Source organism: Plectropomus leopardus, chromosome 15, assembly GCF_026936395.1.
Source record: "Plectropomus leopardus strain MGB_pleo_1.0 chromosome 15, ASM2693639v1, whole genome shotgun sequence".
NCBI classification, from domain to species: domain Eukaryota; kingdom Metazoa; phylum Chordata; class Actinopteri; order Perciformes; family Serranidae; genus Plectropomus; species Plectropomus leopardus.
Genome location: NC_142190.1, coordinates 13,575,624 through 13,597,298, shown reverse-complemented (window position 1 = coordinate 13,597,298; position 21,675 = coordinate 13,575,624). Strand labels below are relative to the sequence as shown.

The 21,675-nt window shown below is 38.5% G+C and overlaps 1 long non-coding RNA gene across 1 annotated transcript in view; it reads left to right on the top strand.

Annotated features, from left to right (window-relative positions):
* LOC148187249 (uncharacterized) overlaps window positions 1-8,018 on the top strand; it is a 72,748-nt gene extending 64,730 nt beyond the window's left edge. Inside the window, exon 5 of the long non-coding RNA XR_015778971.1 lies at window positions 7,861-8,018. This is a non-coding gene — a long non-coding RNA (uncharacterized LOC148187249). The remainder of the gene's footprint in view (window positions 1-7,860) is intronic.
* The last annotated feature ends 13,657 nt before the right edge of the window (window positions 8,019-21,675 follow it).

Below are 21,675 nucleotides of genomic sequence, written 5' to 3'. Positions count from 1 at the left end.
CATCCACATGTATAAGATTAGTCTGATTTCCTAACCTGCTGACAGATGAAGGATGGCTCGTGGTTAAGGGTACAGACGATTAGCTGTCAAACAAACCCTCCCACGTTGTTATATAAAATGGTCTGTGCCAATTCTCTGAGTAACATGCAGCTCTACTGGACATGCATGGTCGACGTCTGCCTCTCAGACTTCTTTATGAGTCATTCGTCTGTCAATGCAAACTGTAAGAGCTCCACAACTGTAGCACTTTAACAAGTAGTGCCAAGTCTGTTTTAAAGGTCAACTCATGGCTTCCCATGTTGTTCTTACTGCAGGTTTTCTGGTGTTTGTTTTGACTTGACGCTTTCGGGACTTTGAAGTGTCAGTGTTGTCTTTAGAGTGTCCTTTGAAGTTTGTGTTTTTTATTTTATAAATGCTTCTTCTTGTCACAAATACAATGACATGTAATAATGTTCCTGTATGGTTAAAAGTGGTGCTGGCGAGAGGTGGTCAGGGAGGGCCACGCTGATGGCTAATGACTGCTGCTCCAAATGACCCCCAGTCACGGAAGTAATCAACAAGGGCCCGTGTGTTTTATTCAGACATAAGTAGGCCTAATCCCAGTAAATGTTTTGTACCTCACAATAAATGCACCCCATCAGATTAAAGCTGTTTATTTGGGGTTTTTTTTAAGGAAAAGGACAACCAGCCTATTTAATACCAATGAAATTGCCTTCAGATACATAGCACATTAAAATAGGATTGGTGCTCAAAATGTTAACTGTGCTTGTATGCTCATCTATCATAACTCAATAACTCAACTGACTTTTGGTTTCACATAGGATACAATCAGTGGGCTCCTGGGGTCCAGAGGTCTATTTCCTCTATACCACTGGCCCATGCATCTCATAATGCCACTAATGCCACCACCTGTGTGATAGTATTTGACGAGCTGGGAGTGAAATTGGGTGGTTAAAATAAGAACCCACAGTATGAACGTATGTAATTCCTTCACTCTCATACTAGCATATTTTTCAACAAGTCTATAAACTTCAATAGCAAAATAGATCCTGAAATTCGTTTGTGACTTTTGGTTTCAGTGTGCCACCCCTAGACTATCAGAGGCCCCATCTGGCCAGCCCTATGAAACATTTCTGAGGGTGCCACTGATGATCAAACTGATCGTTGCACCAGATACTATCTTACAGACACCTCTCCTCCTCTGTCAGTTGGACTATCAGTGTTTGGATCTTTATGCTACCCAAAACTCAACAACTGCTGTCATATTTCAGCTGCAGCCGTCGAGTGTCGAGTGACATCCTAAATCACAACATCAGGACTTTAAGAGAGATAAATGTGAGTCTGACTTCAGATCAATTTAACCTCCTTAACCACTGCAGATACTTTTGTGTTGTTCTTGTGACTTTTTACCGCTGTGTTTGTGAGTATGGTGTAAATACATCACACTAACACAGACTGACTCTGAGAGTATGAAGCACTCTGGACGGTTTTTGTATTTTAGTCATAGAAGCTTTACGGAAAACTTTACTATCACAAATGAGGTCAAGTGAATGTCATGTTATCATTGAACAAATATTGCTGCTGTCAAACTTCACCCGTCAAAATATGGATCTGAAATCTACACACAGAGGTTGTCTGTCAGTAGTGATTCAAGTAGAGCAGCCTGAGGCCAAACAGATATCAAACACATTAACCGGTGACAGCTTACACTACGAAGAATCGACACCTGTGGATTTTCAGATATCAAAACATTTACAGTCCTTGTGAAGGTGAATCTTGGGCACGGCTGCCTCGGTACATGAAAGTTTGTTTTGTTTTTTTGATCAGTGGAATCTATCTGCATTTTTATCCTCTTTTGACTCGTCAGCTGTTGTTTATTCTGTGTTGACCTGAATCATCAGGATGAGAGCCAAGCAAATGACACACATCACAGGATGAAAAATACACACATCGCCTCACTGTCTTACAGTTTGAAATGAATGTACTTCTCGAGCTTCCTGTTTGGCACGCCGAGCTGAACAGGTAGCTTTATGTGGCTAATTTAGGAGTGCTGAGTATGTTAATAATACATCTCATGAACAGGAGGTGTTCATCAGGCTAAAACAAGTGATTTATGACAACTTGGCCAGTTAAGAGAGTTTAGTGAATCCTAATTAGAAAGTTTAAGCAATCCTCACTAAAAAAAGAGTTAAGGATAAGAATACATATTCTTACATTATGTAATTTCTGTCAAAATTGGGATTAGACATCATTTGGGTTTCACTGATACTGGTGCTAAAATGATAATGGTGCTGATGTTTTAAAAAAAGCATACTTAACAGTTTACAATATATCTTAATAATAGTATACAGTAAATTTAAATATACAATTGTGATAATAATAAGTGTAAATTTCTGGACATAATTTTTCCTAGTCTTAAAAAAAATCTACATCTACTAATTCCCAGCAATTTGCAGATAATTTCTTGCCAATTTGCTAATTGCCTTTCCCCCCATGATTTCACAAGAAAACCATTTTGTTCAGGTTTTAGAGATTTGAATACTTCTGTAAGGCGTTTGAATGTTTGAAAGTGGTCGATCCAGGTTTCAAAGGGTTAAAGGAACCAATGGACGAATGTGAAAACTTTACTTCACTGTGTGATAATTTGTCTGGTCCAGAGAACTCTAACAACTCCAATAACAAATGTCAAGGTCTCCATTTAACAAGTGTTTTTCCCTCTTGACAATCACTTCCATGTCTCTGGTGTCAAACTCGTCCTTTAATTTCCCTGAAAACATATATGTCTATATGCATCTTTCACCCTTAAAAAGTTCGAGTCTCCCTTAATTGACCCGTCTACAAGACGGCTGTCACGTCCGTCTCTCTTAACAATCACATCCCCAATTCACCCACCGGAGGATAATGGCCAGGAGGAAAGGTGCCTTTAGGTGCCTCCAAGCTCTCTCGTTCCTGCTACCTTGGTCTGATTAAAACAATTGAGGGGGAACACGCGGGGTGCTTGACCCAAACGGTGAATCGTGCCAAATTGCTTTTGTTAGGTGAACCCAGTGCTACGCCTGGTCTGCCTATCTGCCCGTGTCCAGAGGGGATTTGAGATGCATATACATGAGCGCTGCAGGCTGGGAGGGGAGTCAGGTGGAGTTCTGGAGGCCAATTTAGGCCTGGCGGGGAGAGGTGTGAAGGACAAAGGAGAAGAGGGCAGGAGGCAAACCTAATAGAGCTTCCTGCTAACAAGCCCCATCTCTGGGCTTTAAGTATGATGTCACCCCATCTTCTTCTCTTCTCACAGAAACGCTCTCTGTTTGCCCCTGCATAATTTCCCACACTCATTTTTTTTTTTGCGCTGTTATGCTTCCTCCTCGCCTTTTCTCCTTTCACTCCAATTTGGATGGGCAGCAGCGAGTTAAAGACTTTTTCTCTTTCTGCCTCATTTGTGGAGGCATTGAACAGGGCAGGTTCTGGTGTTTGTTTGCATGTTTGTGTGTGCCGTCTATCTGTCTTTGTCAGACAGGTGCTTTGTTAAGCTGCTGCCAATCATTGTCTGGGTTGTCTTCCCCTCCCGAGGGCCTGAGTTTTTTTTTGCCTCCACGCACTGTTTGTTTGCAAGTCTAACCAAAAAGAAGCAGACAGGTTCAGGAGAGGAGATTACATCTTTCTTTTTGACATTTCTCATGTGTCCCAAACTCCAGACAGTCAGAGGAGTTTATTTAGTGAAAGTTCCTCATAGCAGCCTGGTAGGTAACAGGTCAAAAACTTTCTACCTGTTTGACAAAGACACAAATACAAATCTTTTACAGGTAAAGGAAGAAAAGTCACATTTTTCTTCCATATGAGGATAGGCATATACAAGCAAGCAAGCAAGCAAGCAAGCAAGCAAGCAAGTAAACCATTTGAAGCCTGCAAATTGTAATTCTAACTTATTCTAAGATATTATCCCATTTGAAAAAAAAAAATCTAACAACCTAATAACAGATACCTCAATGCCACACAAGAAACTAATGTCGATCCAGGCTTCAAGGGATTAAAGATAAAATGTTAAATTTATGACTCTAATGTGCTTTGGACAACAAGCATTCATGCTTCCTGCCCTGATGTTGCAAATAAACATAGTTTGTTTTAGTAAGAAAATAGAAAAATTAAAAAAAAGAAATCCTCTTTTGTTTTGGTGAGGACACTCTCATTAGACTAATAACTTTTATTAAAAACAAACAAACAAACAAACCAAAAACTACAAAGACAAATGTTAACAAGTCTACAGCCATGCTGAGGGCTCTGTTAGGTACAGTGAAGCTAAAAGCTAACATCATCAGTTAGTATCGCAGTGGTTCCCTTTTGAAAGACCTAAAGGCATTCTTTCCATTGGAGTTTGGATTATTGCAGACAATAAGCTGTGAGGCAAACAACAGTGTGCCATTTACTTGTTTTGTTCAGCAAGATAATCTTCAAAATTATTATTTTTGAAGTGCACATACAATCGCTAATGTATGACAGCTAATGTTAGGCTATAAACTAACTACACTATGGTCACATGACTTAGCATTGCCAAAACAAGTCTGTAAAGCTGTGTTCATTATGATGGCACAGATGTAAATTTGATTAAAGCTAACTCTGGTACTGTACATCAAATGGCAACATTTATGTTTAATATTGCACATGGTCCCTTTTCAAATAAAATAAAATAAAATTACTCTGCAGTCTCATTTAGCCACTTTTCAGCAGCTGCTTTTTGAAAGACAAACACAAGTTTCAAAATTTACGAGTGGGGTATTTACTGACATACTTTTTTCATCGCACAAAACGTGAAAATCTCTTGCATTTGTGTTAACCATGGACCTTAATGCAAAAATTCGAACTCATTTTCAAGTTTAGGACTCATTCCTGCATCACTTTACTTTTGGCACAAGTATGATTGGAATGTCATTAGTTTTGCTGGTGTGACATAAACCAAATGACAAATACCTACAAATTTTCATGCCAATTCATCCAGTAGTTGTTAAGATATTTCTGTCTGGACCAAAGTGGTGGACCAACCCAAAGACTGATGTTGCAATCCTTAAAGCCAAAATATAATGAGCATGGATGTGCTCTGCTGTGGTGCATTGTCTCTGGTACAATGAGGTTGTTTTTTTAAAAAACATTTTTAAACAGGTTGCACTCATTTTTTAAACAAGTTTATTTAGTGTTTACCTATTTGTGGGCTGCATAGCCAAGTGTAGAGAAGAAAAAAATAAAGATTAGCCATGCAATGCCCCCACGTGTGTGTGGCTTTTATGGTCAGTGTTGCAGCTTCAGTTGATTATAACGAATGCACTCTACTGCAGGTACGCTGCTGCAGACATGTTGCATGTTGCTGTGCCTCGTATCCATTTTGGTCGTTAGTCACGCTGCTTGCATGGCTAAAAATTCCCAGCATGCAACCTGCCAAGCCAGGGGGACACCGAAAACTGTGGCAAATTCAAATGCAAAACCCCCTTTGACCCCATGAAACCTCTTGAACATGAACAGCTGCTTAAATTGAGTTGTTACCACTTGATCATTCAGGAGACGTCCTGTCAGACATGGAGGGTTAAACTGAGGGCTTGTCTTCTTGTCAATCAAAGCAGCATGAGATCAACATCTCTGTCAAAAATCAACTTCAACCCCCCTTCGGTCTCTCCCATTGTGCCGTGCTGCTCTCATTTTGACATCTGTGTTAAACAAGGGCTCCGACAAATCCTCCATGTGCAGGCTTAGAGCAGCTACCTGGGGAAATCACAGCTGTCTGGGTGTGTGATTGTGTGTACGCATGTGTCATACATATCCATGATGCCACTGCTCTACTGCCAACATGTAAGAATGGTGGTGTGCATGTGTATGTTAGCAGCATCCAATATGCTTTGGTGTACAGACTCCTGGGGGTAATTGACAGGCTCAGCCTCCCTTGTTTAGGCTGGTCTCACAGGGGGCCGTTAGGCTGCTTGTATTCAGAGCTGCGGACCTCCACTCATGGAGAATGCATAGAGGGATCTCTGGTGTATCTGTGGATTAGCTGCGCTGTAAAGGGCAAGGGGGCAAATGAGGCCACAGCAGGTGAAGTTATTTGTTATGCTTATTGTGTGTGTGTGTGTGTGTTTGCGTGATTCTACAAACTGCTGTGAGTAGATGACGGAGTAATTATTTAAACATTTTACAACCTGAACATTTTAAAATGAATACCTTTAAAATAAATGGGACAATAATAACCAGTACAGGATCCTACTGATGTTAGTCCTGATTACTAAAAGTCTGAGCATCAAACAGTTTTCTACGGCAGCCCTGAGGGTCCACACAACAACATTTCAGGAAACACTACAACATTTCAGAAAACAAAACAGCACTTCTCAAATCACTACAACATTTAAAAAAAAACCCCAAAACATTTCTCCAAACACTTGGAGAGTAGAGTTTTTGAAAATGTTTTGTTTTATATTTTATGAAATGTTGTTGTGTTTTGACCCCATCTTCTGAACTGAACTTTTGACTTATTGATCAGCGCTACTCAACATTGGTTTGATGTCAGTTTTTCCATACAGGTGATCAGTATTTATTCATTACATGCAAACTGAGACATAAGTAGCCTAAATTTAGGTTGATAAGAGAGTCATAATATCAGTGATATGATCAATAAGTTTTGTACAGTCATAGTAAATAAGTAGTTGTGATGACTGTGGAAAAATTACAAAAGCTGAGTGGTTCAGGCAGATGTAATGGTATAGTGTTTCTCTTATGGAAGCTGCTCCTTCCACGTACACTAACTGGTTCAATGGCTCAGTGTGATGTCTTAGTGTTGAGAAGATTTGTTGGACCATCTGTGTGTCTGTGAAAAACATCTACTTGGGTTGGGAGAGCCTTTTTGAATATCCCTTGTAAACCTCCACTACAGCTGCAGAGTTTAGGACATAAGGAAATGCATTCAGACTTTTTGGTTATTTTAGCTTTGGGTTTATGTATGTGTATGAGTATACATAAATACTTTGCGTGTGTACAGTATGACAGCTCTGTTGTATTATATGTGGAGATTTATGATGTGTAACTTGTGCATTGCAAAAAATGCATTTTATTATAACCAAACATAAATACAGTATTTGTGTTTGGCACAGTAATAATTATCACTTATGGTTGTAAAAGCTATGAATTAAAAAGAGGATGTGGACATTGACTCAGGGCTGATGGAGATTAAGAGGATGTGTCATGTTGCTGTCATTCTTTAAAACAAACAAAAACAACATTAACTACAACAACATCAACAATAACAAAGTGAAAAGGAAATGTTAGTAGTGCTGGTCGTAGCAATGCAGTACTATCAATATGAGGGGCAATACTTTTAGTGGCCTCTAAACTAGTCTAAATGGTGACAAGACTGTTCAAAACAATTTTGTCCTAAATTGATGTGCCATGTTGGAAAAAATGGAAATACATGAATATAAATCTGATATCTATAATGATAGTTATAGAAACCTTGTTTTAAAAATGCCTAATACTGTATTTTATATCAATATCATAGTGTGGCACTAAAGTTAGTATTATACAACACCATAGCAGTGGGTGTGGGATGGTTCAGGTAAACTGGATATCATACGGTTTGTGGTTAGATCCTTGGCTCCTCATCCACATGCTGAAGTGTCCTCTAGAATTGAAAAAAAATCAGACATTTGGACAAAACGCAAATTGAAAGTAAAAGCAGTATGTGAGTGGTATTATTGGCAGCAATAGTTGAAGTAGTGACATTTGTAGTGCTAGAAATATTAGCCATGTTTGCAGCAGAAGTAGTTTGGTACTGAATAAACACAAAGACCACAACACTAAACAGAGAATATCTGTCTGTCCTTCATCTCTCCGCAGATATTTCCTCAGTGATGCTTCCCACCCACAGTCAGTCAGACATGACCCAACCTGTGGCAGTGCTGACTTGGTGGGTCTCTGCTTGCAGTGGCAACATTAACAAACACTACCTCTCATCCAGAACATCAAACAGGGCAGGGCCTGCAGGAGGAACCAGGGGAGAGGTTAGTAACTATTACGGATGTTGTGTTTAATAATGTTAGAATTAACATTTGATTAGCACTTGTATCCACAATGACTCTCGGCATGACTTTTTTATTTTCACAACACGGTTCTGCTCATTGAGGCATACATGGCTAATTTATACAGCCTTGATACTGTTAGTAGCTGCTATAACAGTGCTAATACAGGTGTTTGACAACATTAACCAAACAAAAGGGATTTCATTATTGAAGTATGGCATTACTAATGCAAACACCAACTGAGCAACTGTTTAACAGCCAATCAGCAGTTTAATATGTGATTTGTTTAAAAGCAACATATGGCCTAACAGGTGCACTGGTCAAAAAAAACAGCTGAATGGATCAAAGCGTCAAGGAAAATCACACGAATATGACAGATGGATGCACCTTACCAGGGGGCTGCTACCTCTGTAGCATTGCCTGCATTTGTAATTTATTTCATTTAAATATTTATTTTCATGCAGTTTTCCTTTTTTGTCCCATGAAACCTGCAGTATTGTGATAATACCGCTAATGATGCAGGGCTAGAAATACTATGTGGTGATTTAATAGTGTCATTATTCCTATTACTGGTAGTTTTCACTTTCCATAGATGAAAGATGGCCAGCCAGACAGCCCAGCATCTTGAGAATTTACAGTGAACACTGAAATGGGCATGTTAACCAGCTAGCACCGGCCCTTCTTGTCTTGCAGTACCACTTGTACCTCGAGAGGCAATAATGTCTCATGGTAGCGTCCAGTCGGCCCTTGGGGGTAGTATCTAATATTAGATTTTGTTGTTCTGAAATACCTGCAGTTAGATCTTTTATGTTCATAATATCCTATTTCATTATTAAAAATCTAACAATCAGATATTCCAAGGTCCAAATTTCAATGGTTAGGTAAGCCATTTCAGGCCAGTGTACAGCATTTTGTTGCTTATTTTAGTCCGTGATCTTAAACCGTTGCCTCAATAAAGGCGCTGGTCAAAGCTGAAATATATCCAGAGGCAGATTACCCAACATCCAAAACCCAAAATCAAAGTTTTGGAGGCAGACAGCAGAGTAACACAAGAAGTACAGACAAGCTAACACAAACTTGACCAGAAAAATATTCCAAATCGCTTTCATGGTTTCGATTTGGCTGTTTTTTTTTTTGTTTTTTTTTGCTACTATGATCGTACCAAATCTGCCATACCTGAAGTTTGTAAGATGGCAGTGTTACCTTGACTGGCTCACATAGTTATAGCAGTTTGGTTGAATTTTGCAGACCCTTATGTTCTTCTCTTGGTGAAATGCCTCCCTTTATTAGTATGGAGCATGTGTCCAGTCATTACACATTACAAGACTGAAGCTAGTTGATAACTAATAACTTGCAGTTTGAATCTTTTTGAACACACATATTAAGTCATTTGATACATGCATTTCTGTGAGTGTATGCATTGCTGTGGTGCACTATGTGTTCAGGCTGTATATCTACATTAGATATGGAGTCACAGGGACAGAAACCATCACAGAAGTTTGGCTGTACAGAGAGAGACTTATTTGTTCTCCATTTTTCATTATTGGACCTCACACAGCTCTCTGCTCCCCTAAAACAGGACACCAAACATAACCAAAGAGACATAAGATGCAATTTACCGTTCATCTAAACAGAGCGGGAGAGCGACGCATCATCAGCACTATCATCAGAAGTTGGTATCTCATGCTTCACTGGATTCCACATCTGCTGTGAGACAAAACTATCTGATGATTGTGTGAGATATGGCATTTTGTCAGTAATGTTAAACCAGGCGTGAAAGATTGCATAGAAGGTGTTATTTTCTCAGTCTGAGCCTGGCGGTCACGCTTGGCTGTACTAAAACTCTTTAAGCAGAAGACGCTCTCATAAGACAGTGGTGATAAATTGATTAAGATCTGACAGAAACAACTGACAGACGAGTGAGTCATCATCGAAAGGGCGATGCTGCACAATTCTAAAGTGATTGTCTATGCTTTTATTGTACCGTTTTGGGCAGTTAAAACTGTGGTTTAGTTTGCTTTATGCAGGTGTGGCAGTGCAGATAATAATCCCTACCTTTAAACTTTGCTCTGCTGCACAGCTCAGACTGGTAGATCTAATCATCACTGACAATGACAGATTTGGAGGTCTGATTTCCAGTTCTGTTACAAACACATAGCTCATGGTATTGTAGCCTATGTGCTTTTTAAAGTGCGTCTGACCCTTCTCTTCTTTTTATGTGACAAATTTTCTTCTAAAATGAAGTTGTAGTACATGCTAATGCAGTCTTTTCCCCCTTACATAAAACATAAAAATATTCTAAAAAATTAGAATTTGAATTGAAATTTATTTCAAACATGTAAAAAAGGAAAGGAAATAATCGACTTATAAGCATTCACAAACATTCAGATGTACCCAAAAAGAACTGAAAATTTATTAAATCCCACCCCTTCTCCATCAGTTGTTTGCAAATAATTGACCCACCTTCATTTTTATATAAATTGAATTTTCTAAAGCTATGTAAACCAGATGTAAATATATTTGCATTGTTTTTCACAGAAAAGGAAACAATACTGCAAAACATTACATAATAAACAATTATACAATAATCTTTGTAAACACCTGTGAACACCTGGTGACTGTCAAATTCCTTATTCAGCCATGTACCGCATTTACATTTTTTTTAAGTGGTTCACATTTGAACATTTTTGCAACTCTGTATTTAAATTTAAACTTTATGATTTAAATTTAAATTTAAATGGCAATATGACTTTTATTATGTTGTAATGGTCACTGGTGGATACAGAACTCAGATTTGGTCAGCCCGTGGTCACTCCCAAATTGTCAAATACAGCAGCTTTGCCAGTTCAATTTTGATATGTCCAATAACAAAACGATGGTATTTGATGGGTTGGGATGAGAATGTGTTGCAGCTTTTGTTTAAGTGGGATTTTGTTTCTAAAACCTTTTTATTTCCATATTATAAACAATTTATAAAGACATAGAAACATTTACTTAGATTACATATAGTCTCTCAATGTTAACATAGAAAACAACACTGACAGTAATTTAGGTAACATGTAATGTCTGTTATATTATAAACTCCAAGTGTGCCGACACAAAAAAAATTAAAAAAAACTACAAAAATTCTTGAGACTATTTTAATGTCCAAGACAAACCTGGGTACAAAAAGGAATGGGCAAAATAACTGTGTACACCAGAAAAGAGACAGAATATTCATACATTAGAGTAAACCAACACACATACACATAATCTCCTCCAGGTCTACATGTAATTAATCTTCATCATTTAATTGTACACTGTAACATCAAACGTGGCTCGGTGGTTTCTGTCTAAGACCACACGTTGACAACCCAAGCGTGTGTGTGGGTGTGGTCGCCTCCGCTCCAAATGGCTGTTTGGTTGGTGTTTTGGTCAGTTGGCAATGTGGTGGTCTGATTGATGGTTTGGTTTGTTGTCTGTTGAGCTGATTGACTGTTTGTTCGATGCATGCTGTGTTTCTCTTCACTTCAGATTACTGTTTTTTAATGTTGTGTGATAACTGTTTGCTCAGCTATTGTCTTGTTTATGTGATGGTTTTTGTAGAAGTTTTTGGTGGCTGGTTTATTGGCTCATAGTAAATGATGGTGAAGTACACTTGATGTATGATGCTTTTCCTGTGATAGCTGCAAGAACTGAGTTAGATCTGAAGTGACCGGAAAAAGAACAATATGTTGTCTGTAAAATACACAATATAGAGCCTAATAGCCATTTTGCCACTAATGGGTGACTTGGTGGTGAAATGAATTAATTAATTAACCCCTTTTTATCTATTACAATATAATAAGTATGTTTTCTTTAGCGTATCATTGCTGAAAAGTAAGAATCATTGTATTTTTGTAACCTTAGTATGAGCAGTTCTGGGTTCTCGTCTACAGACATAGGTAGATAGGGACATTTGCATTTTCCTGTTAGCAGCCCCTCTGTGTCAAGACCATCCAAAAAACTTGAAACTGCTTTATACAGTGTGTGGTTTATATCACCTGTAAATATATTGGCTCCTTGTAAAAACCTCCTAAAGAATGAACATTGCAGGAAATCTAACCAGGAGGAGTTTCAGCTGGTTGCAATCTGCAATCCTCATCTCTAAATGCTGCAGAACCTCCCCAAATCATTAGAAATTGGATCTTTAAATTCCCTTTTACTAACCTTAACAAAGGACAGCAATTATCAGCTTGCTGCAAAAAGGCCTTGTGCATCATTCCACATACAAAATGTAGCCCACCGTATTTAGTATGTGTGTGATCACCAGTTGGTCATTTCTTACACTAACTGCCTCAGATTTGATACAATACAAACATATCTATCAACTCCTAACATATATATCACTCATACTGGTAACCTGATTTTTGTATTGTATATATTTGGATTGCACATTATTTGCATTTTGTCTTGTTTGTCTTCATCTCGTTTCATTTCATTTCATTTCGTCTCATTTCATCAAATCTTGTCTTGTTTTGTCTTGTCTGGACTCAATTCGGCTCGACTCGACTCGACTTGTCTCGACATGACTCGTCTCTTCTCGTCTCTTCTCTTCTTCTATTTGACTGAGTGGTCAGCTTGTTTGCCTGTTAGTCTTTTGACTGACTGCATCACCACACACAACAAGGCAACTCCCTCCAGGCATCCACTCATGCACTTTAGAACTTTAAAACACAAGCTACAGTTGGCCCCGGGGATGTGAACCACATCTGGTTATACACAGGAAAACCAAACCATAAGCAGCCAAGGAAAATAATACACAAACTTGGTAATTTGTAATCTCTGTCAACATACACAGGAGACAGGCAAAGGATCAAGATAATGTTTTATGATCTGGAAGTGTATTGGCTGGTTTATCCCATCCTACTGAAGACAGAGAGGGAGAGAGAGAGAGAAGGAGGAGGGAGAGAAGGAAAGACAGATGTTGTTTAAAACGTATAATCCTCCGGTCTGTGATGGGGTATGTGGCTCTGCTGTTTGTCTCAGCTCAGGCTATAATAGTGTATGGCAGCTTAATTGAGGCTCAGCCACAGACATCTTTTTATAAGATTTTATTCTTTGTTGTAGAACTTTATTTTCATGTTTGTTCATGTACCATCTTTGCCATCAAAATGACAGCGACTGAATATGACTGAAATATCGAGAACAGTGGTTCACAAGCTTGCCTCCCCGTTTTTTAAGGGTTGTAAGAGGACCTTTTTAGTGTCATTTTTATATTATTATTCAAGGTATAAACTTAAAAATTATCTCTCATGGGCATAGTGAAGATCTGAATAGTTATATTTACAGATCATCTACTACACAGCCCATCCTTCATTAGAAAAGCATGCAATTCAAACAACCAAAGAGCTCCTAGAACACTGGCCAAGTATCCAGGAGAAGAAAGTGCTGAATTTGGCAAAAAAGAAGCCTATAAAGTATGTATGATTGGTGAAAAAACAACAAACACACACACAGCAACAACAACAAAACATAGTAAAGACAAATAATGGTATGAAGCATTACTTCAAATATCAGGAAAACTCATCCCTGATGCAATATTCACAGGAAATAATTGGCTCAAAATTCTTCCAAATCACTTTTTTTCCCACAAACTTCCTGCAGTTATTGGGTGCACTATTTGGGCTAATCATACAGTTTAGAAGTTGTTCTGTACAGTTACCGTTGTACATTAAATATAATAAGAAATAATTATCCACAAAATATGTTACTTCAATGGTCAGGGGTAATCAGACTACTTAGTGATAGAGAAGGGGTCCCTTACAGAAAAGGCAACCACTGCTTTGGGAAATTTATTTTTACTTTCGCAATTTTTGTTTGCATCTGTGATCCATGTATAATCTATGAAATAAAGTTAGTTTCTCTACATGTATTGATGCAAATGTTGAGATGTAAGATAAGATGCATGTAAATTACACAACATTACCTGCCGAGGAAATTTCTCTTTTGAAATTGAATTTTATTCTTTAATTTCTTCAACAAGTAAAAAAAAAAGTGCAGAAGACGGCATTTAACACATATCAACGCATAACATCAAGTACTAACTGCAAGGAATAGTTAAAAATATAAAACTCCTTTGTTTACATACCACACCCATGTACACCCATGTATGTACATGCATGTACATGAATGTACACACACGCACACACACATACATGCACAAAACCGAAACACCCAAACAAAGGGGAAAAACCAGCTTGTGAAGGTCACTGATTATGAATTATGATATAAAACATTAAAATTAGGTATTAGAGTATGATAATTTAATCAGTTGAATCAATTAAATTCATAATGTAAAGAGTTTAATTTGAGATTTGTTGCTCTCCTCCTCCTCGACACTTCTTAATAGCACAGGTGAGCAAAACTCATTACTCAGGAAAACAGAAGAGAGACTCACTATCAGTTATGACTAAGACTCATCCCGGTAAGCCCGACTTTCATGGATCAGCAGTAGCCTCTTTAGTTGATCCAACATCAGTCATGAAGTTCATGGGTGGGTTGCTGTCAATCGCCACTGTGTAGCTTTAGCTGCTCCCATTAGCACACCAGGAAAGCCAGTGTATGCACTGCAGTCATGTTAAGGTTTATATGACATAAAGTCACAGGAGGAAAAAACTGTGGTTAAACACAAAAAGCTTCAGTCCTTATACAGAATGATTTCAGGTGGCCTTCTAAAATCATTTCAAAGCAAGATATGTATATTATACCAACGGTATTTTATTGCTTTGCCCAAGCTTTTACAACCAAAAAAGTAAGTTAAAAAAAAACAACAAAAAAAATCAGTTTGTAAAAAAACAGATTCTACTCCCAATTTTGGGGGGACAATCTTATCTCACAGTCAGATCCTACATTAATCATTAACTTTATCAGACCATCATTTATGCTTGTCATTAAATTATCAAATGATGTTCTCAAACAATTAATTCTAATAAAGTTGTCAATTGTCGTTTTAACAAAAAATGATTAGTTCATTCATTACAGAATAAATAATTAGGGGAAAGTGCAATTTACACAGTGGGATTTAAAAAGAGTGAGAATTCTCTTTGAAAACCTTCATTTGAAGATTATGCATTTAAATTATGAATTTTTTTGGTCACAATGTGCATATGTCTTTGTATGTATGTACATGTGTATATATGTGTGTGGGATATTTGTGTACTTGAATTTTTTTGTGATCATTTTAGCTAATAATGACAATGATGATAATCATAATCATAGTAGTAGTAGTACTAGTAGTAGTTATGATTATTGTACATTGTATTTGCATGTGCAGTGTTGAGCAAAGCAATAGTTTTTTTGTAAAGTGCACACTATATCTGTATTGTATATAGTATAACTTTAACCCACAGTGTATCGGCATAATGTTTAATAAATATATATAGGTATCTGAGGTCTGCAATCCCTAAAAATTTGAGCCATAATTACACTGTTTGTTCATTTAATGAGCCTGTGTTCTCATACTTGGCCGCACTAGTCAGACATTTCATTGTTGCTATTGAGTAAACCTTTCATCCATTAATCTTACTATTCTCAATCAGGTGTTTGTTCAGACAGAATACAGGATGAAGGTGTGTGTAGTCTGGGTGTTATTTCCTGTCCCATTGTGTGTTGTCATACAGCGAAATGGTGGGAACCATCGCAAAGGCTCGCTCATCTTTTCACAGAACTGTTTGTCTGTGTTTCTGTGTGTCTGGCTGGCTGTGGTTTCGCACACAAACTAGTTTCTGCTTGCCTTGCGGCCACATCTGAGGTTAGGAGTGTGGGTGTGTGTGTGAGATGTGTACATGTGTATGTGTGTGGTATGAAGTCTCAAAGCGTCAATCACATATAAATCCAGAGATTAAAGGAAGGGGATGCCCTTCCCTGTCTTTTAATTATAGTGTTTGTGGTGGAGGAGTCAGGAAACTCAGATGCTAATGTAGCGTATAGTAGCCACTGTTCCGCTTACCTGGTCAAGTAGACAATAAAATTCCCTCGTTGGGAACTGAGTCTCAAGATTGATTGATCATTTACATTAGGAGAGCGTGAGTGGAAGGCAGTACAGATGAAGCCGGAGAGCGAGAAGCCAAGATAAGGTGGTGACTTCATTATTTTATATTTTTTGTAACGTGATGGGGCCGCAGGGAGGACAGGGGGGTTAAAGGGAGAGAAGACAGTTGCCACGGTAACACAGGTATATAGCATGTTGTTTAAGGTAGAAGGGAGAGGCTGGAGGCAGACAGGTTAATCCTCTCCTGGCAACCAATTACAGACTCCATCTCCCATCCTTCCTCCCCTGTATAATCTCAATGACTCACGCTCCCTTCCCTCCTCTCTACCTGACTTTTATCCCCGCCGCCATGTCCTCCTCTTTGACTTTTTCTACCAGTGTTCCTTGGAATTATGTCAATATTGGACGATTTTGCACCTCACGATATACATCCAGCACCAAAGCAGTTGTCCATTTAGAAAAGAGGCAGAAAGTTAGGTGTGGATGGGTGCATAACTCGGTTTAACATCTTCACATAAAGCTTTGATCACCTGTAGCAACTACAGCATGATTCATAATTTGAATCCTACGAGTGGTTATGTTTAGGCAACAAAAGTCCTTAAGGTTAAGGTAAACAAAATGAAAGTTGTTTTTTTTGGTTAAATATTAAGTATAATATGTTATTTCCAAGCTCTGACCCCTGGGACTGAAAAATGAAGCCAACACAGAAATGCCAAAAACTGCAGTTCCTCAGATGGCCACTTGGGACTGGCACCAAAATAAAATATATCTCCATAGATCCTCATGTCAAAAATTAAATATTTTTACAGTCTGATACAGAAAATAGTTTTGGTCTTTGTAGCTAATTTCTCCATTTGTGACAACTGTAGGGGCTGAATTTTTATATTATTCAGTCATTTAAATTTGTCCAAATATGGTCATCTTTGGTTTCTTAGCACATGGTTGAACTAAGTCCTCAGGGCTTTCTGGCAGAGTCCTCACTAGCAGAAATAATTTCATTTTAAAGCAAACCACGATCTTTTCTCTAAACCTAAACAATAAAGAAAGGTTCAAATTCTCCGAACAGTGGTCACTTCTGGCTAGACAATGCCAAACTCAAGGCTTCAAAACCAGGCCCCCAGGAAGTGCGCCAGGCTTTGAAGCCGAAACAGTGTAATTATACCGTCACGGATTCTATGTGGCCCAAAAGGACTATTTGCTATTGACTTTCATGGCGAAGAAGGTGTGTGGGAATCAGTGGATACATTTTTTCAAGCATCAGAACCCCCATGTATGCCTTGTTTCACTATCTAGATATGATTTGGTCTGATAACATTTGGAAAGTCTGGCCATTAATGTTGGCCGAGTCTGTGGTGCACCTGTTCTATGGATCACACAGTGCAGAATCACTAATGATCATCCAGTTAGTTTTATAAACAGCAGTTGAACTTTTTTGGCTTCATAGCAACTTTCATATGAATGTATGGTGCTCCAAACGCTGTATCTAGCTCTCCATATACATCTATGTTTAAAGTGGGAGTCTGCAAACCAATTGGTGAATGTCTATGGCTCTGCCCGGTACTACAAGTCACATTTTACTTTAATAGTATTCAGTGAGGACCATAATCTTTCCCAAATAATAACCATTCATCATGCTGTAGCTGCTCGCACATCCAATTCATTTTTAGTAAGTGCTTTGCATATATAATATGCTCTGTATGAACATTTGTCAAATGGCTGGTGTGTTACTTAAAACATTTTCTTATTATTTTTGATTAAAAAAAACAAATTCAAGTGGCATTACATATCTATCTATCTATCTATCTATCTATATTATATATTATACATGTCGTAAGACTGTAGTCATACATTAATGGAGTTTATAGGAAATATTAATGTCATATTGCTGATGAACAATTTTTTTTTGTTCTGCTGCTATTATCCTGGCCTGACTTCATCACACATCATAAAGAAAATGTTGGGCTGGAGAAGCGACATACTGGGACAGACAAGATAGTTTGGCAAGGCTTTGATCTGTGAAGCAGCAGAATATCTAATCCTTTAATAGGTGGATGCTGACGTTTGTCACACAGTGTGACTGTCACACACACACACACACACACACACACACACACACACACACACACTCACAGTGTGAAGTAGAGAGTGAAAGGTCAGTGAAGAGTAATTTGTTCACCAACTCTGTGTTGTTTATTTATTGTCTCATAATTTAAGTAACAACTGACTTCAGCAGTATCACATTTCCTCCTGTGGTTATTTTTCTAAATCCTGCAGTTTATAAATCCTTTTCAGTTTAATCTAAAAGCAACTTTCCATTTTTAGTTGCTCTCTGATGTCTGTCCCTCATGTGGATGTCATTTCTTAAGGTTTTAAGTTAATTATGTCCAGCTACAGTGCCAAAACCACACATTCTGGTTCTGGGTCATGCATTAATGTGTTTCGCCAAATTGTGTTTGCTTTCGCACTTAGAAAACAAACCTCTTTATACAGCAAGTCCCCCTGAAGTGCAGCCAAATAAGACACAGAGTCCAAACACAATAAGCTTTCACTTTGTGCCGCTGCTTTTAGAACCAACATCCCCTCAGACACATCGCCAGTGGTCACATTTAGAGTTTTATTGTGGCAAATCTCAGACTTTCTGCCAATGCTGATGAACAACAAATGGCGTCTGAAAGACATTATGCAAATCTGGTCCTCTTAGACTATCACAGCCATCGTTTGTGTTACTTAAAAACCTGCATTGTCATCTTCTTGTAACATGCACGTTAATGATTTGATTCATATGAAGTAACTCTAGAGGTATTGCAGCTACCATGCACCTTAATAAGATTGCTCAGGGTGACTTGATTTGAATATCATTTTTCTATGGCACATATTTAATTTGTTGTTATGTGTACTGTTGAAACATCTGATTCTAGTTTCTTACATCGTATTGAATATACATGTGGCAAGAACATCAGAACGACCCTGCTGTAAATCCAACAGCAGCATGACTTAACTGTGACGAAAAGAAATATACATTTGGATAGAGGGGGTTGTTATCAATTAGGCTAGTGCAGATAAGATTTCCCCCTGAGCTAAGCTACATGTATATTGTTTCAATATACATCAATTTATATATATATATACATATTTATCTGGAAAATCAAGTCACTTCAGGTTGATCAAACTAAATGCTTTAATCAAGCAGTTTTTAGTCATGCTAGCAGCAAGCTCTCAGGATAGGAATGCCAGTTGATCACTCCACCACTTTGCTTCAGACTGCAAGTGTTAATAAGTAAATATTAGCATGCAAATGCACGCAAATAAAAGGGGGAACATGGTAAACGTAACACCTGTGTAATATCAGCATGGGCTTTGTGAGCATGTTAATATGCAGATGTTACCATTTTGCTAAAAGCACTGCTATGCATAAGTACCACCTCACAGAGCAGGCTGATCTCATGCACCGTTCATGTTTTCCTGTGAAATGTATGCGTCAAAATTCATACATATCCTACATAATGGAGGGACAATAATTAGTGCATAACCCACATAATTTCAAAGTAATTTAATGTGACTGATGCGCTGGCAGGATTAAAGAAGGAAGTGGTCCCAAGTGGTTTAGGCAGTAGAATCTGTCAAAAAATCAAGAACTCTACTCAAGGAAACCAATGTATGGAACCATGTGAATTTTCAGTGAGTCATTTTAAGGCACATGCTCACCATCTTTCTTTTCCTAAACCTAACCACAGTAACTTTCCGTCAAGTAGGCCTACGTAACTGTACACTGAGGATGTAATGTCATTCATGGGAGGATAATTTGGAGGATATTATACGAACCATTCTATAAGGATACATAGTACAGAGTCGCAACCATGGCTGTAGACTCTTTCATTTAATTATTCATAGTTATATTTTTCATTAGAACATGCTAAATATGGAAAATTGTGATCTAGTGAGTTCTAGTGAGTTCTAGCTGCTCTTTAGTATCTTCTAATTTTGAAAGTAAAGTAACACGTTCTGTTTGATTTGTGAATTACAGTTAATGAAGTTCAGGTTTAAACTTGTTTTACAGATCAATCACAGATAACAGACAATGTTGTAGATATTGATAGCTTTGGGGCTCCTCATTGCTGCAATAGTGAAGCATTTGACAGTGAAGCACCACATTAATTAATTTTACATTCCAATGAAACAAATTTTGAAAGAGGTCCAAACAAATCTAACACGTTAGAAAAAATGTAAAAAGCAGTTCCCCCTGTAGGTCTGTCTGCGGATGTTGTGGTAGACCGCCTAAGCAGCCCCAATTAGGCTGCCTCTCCTGGGGTGAGAGCACCTCGGGGAAGCCCTCACCCTGGAGACACCCTCCCTCCCCTGCCCACTACCTAAATCCCCGTGCATGGATTAGAGATGGCTGGGCTGCAGAAAAAGATGATTCACAAAGCTTTGTGCTTTTTTTTTGTGCTTGTGTGAGAGAATAGGTGTGGGTTTAGTGGGGGAGGGATGGAGGTAAAGCAGTTGTGTGTGTGTGTGTGTGTACATGACTGAATGTGCTCTGACAGTAGGCTAAGTATATCTGTTTATATATTTAAATTTTGTCTGTTGCACTGATAACCTCTCTTCCTGATTGTCTGCTTACCTGCTGAGGTGTGTGTGTGTGTGTGTGTGTGTGTGTGTGTGTGTGTGTATATGTTATTGCTTGAAGGAGGTATTAGTGCACAATGGGTTAGAGGCACCAAAATGGCAGCCTACTGCACTGAAGTAATTAGTCCTTCCTAGCTTGTACCTCACTGCAGTGTACACACAGTATGTTTCTGAAATGGTCTCAGTGACGCTGATGTTTAGACACATTACACTTTAAAAACAGGGAGTCCATTAAAGCTGCCATCATCACAAAACCGGATTATCATTATTCTACTGAGGTGGAGGATGACAGGAGTTGCTTCTGCTCATCTCACACGGTCCGTAAATGCCGAAAACCAAGCATACTGTAATGTTTTGAGTGTCTTAACAGACAATGTGTGTGCTTTTTACTCTATTCTTGATTCTTGTAGGTTTTTTCTTTTTGCGAATCAGATTATACTCTCACAGTCCTGTTTTTGATGTAAAGCTGAAGAATTTTCTTTCCCTTCCAAGTGTTACATAAATACAAATTCTCTCTTTCCCTCTCTTGGTTTCAATCATATCTTCCACTGCTCTCAGCCTCTTTGTATTGGCACTCTGTTGGAGCAGACTCAAGAAACACACACACACACATACACACACTGAGGTTTGTTAAGCACTGGCAGAGAGAAGGAAAAAAACTGAGGTAGCAAAGGGGGGAGAAAAAAACCTTCCCCGAGGTAGCTTGTAAATTGTGCTGGAATGCCAATGCAGCCAATCAAATGGCAGGAAATAGAGCCAGATTGGGAGGGGCGGGCGTACAGCAATGATGATGCTAATGCAGCCAATTAGAGCTGGGCTGGCCACGCTCCGTTTTCCCCCCTCCATAATGTCAATGGCAACATTTATCCCCCAATAAAACAGACATGATCTCAGGAGCCTGGGCCCTGCCAGGGCTTTCCGTTCCTGCAAATTTCAGTTGATTGTACAGTGCTGGGCCTGGAAGCACTTCGAGGGATGATTACTGAGCTTGTGTTA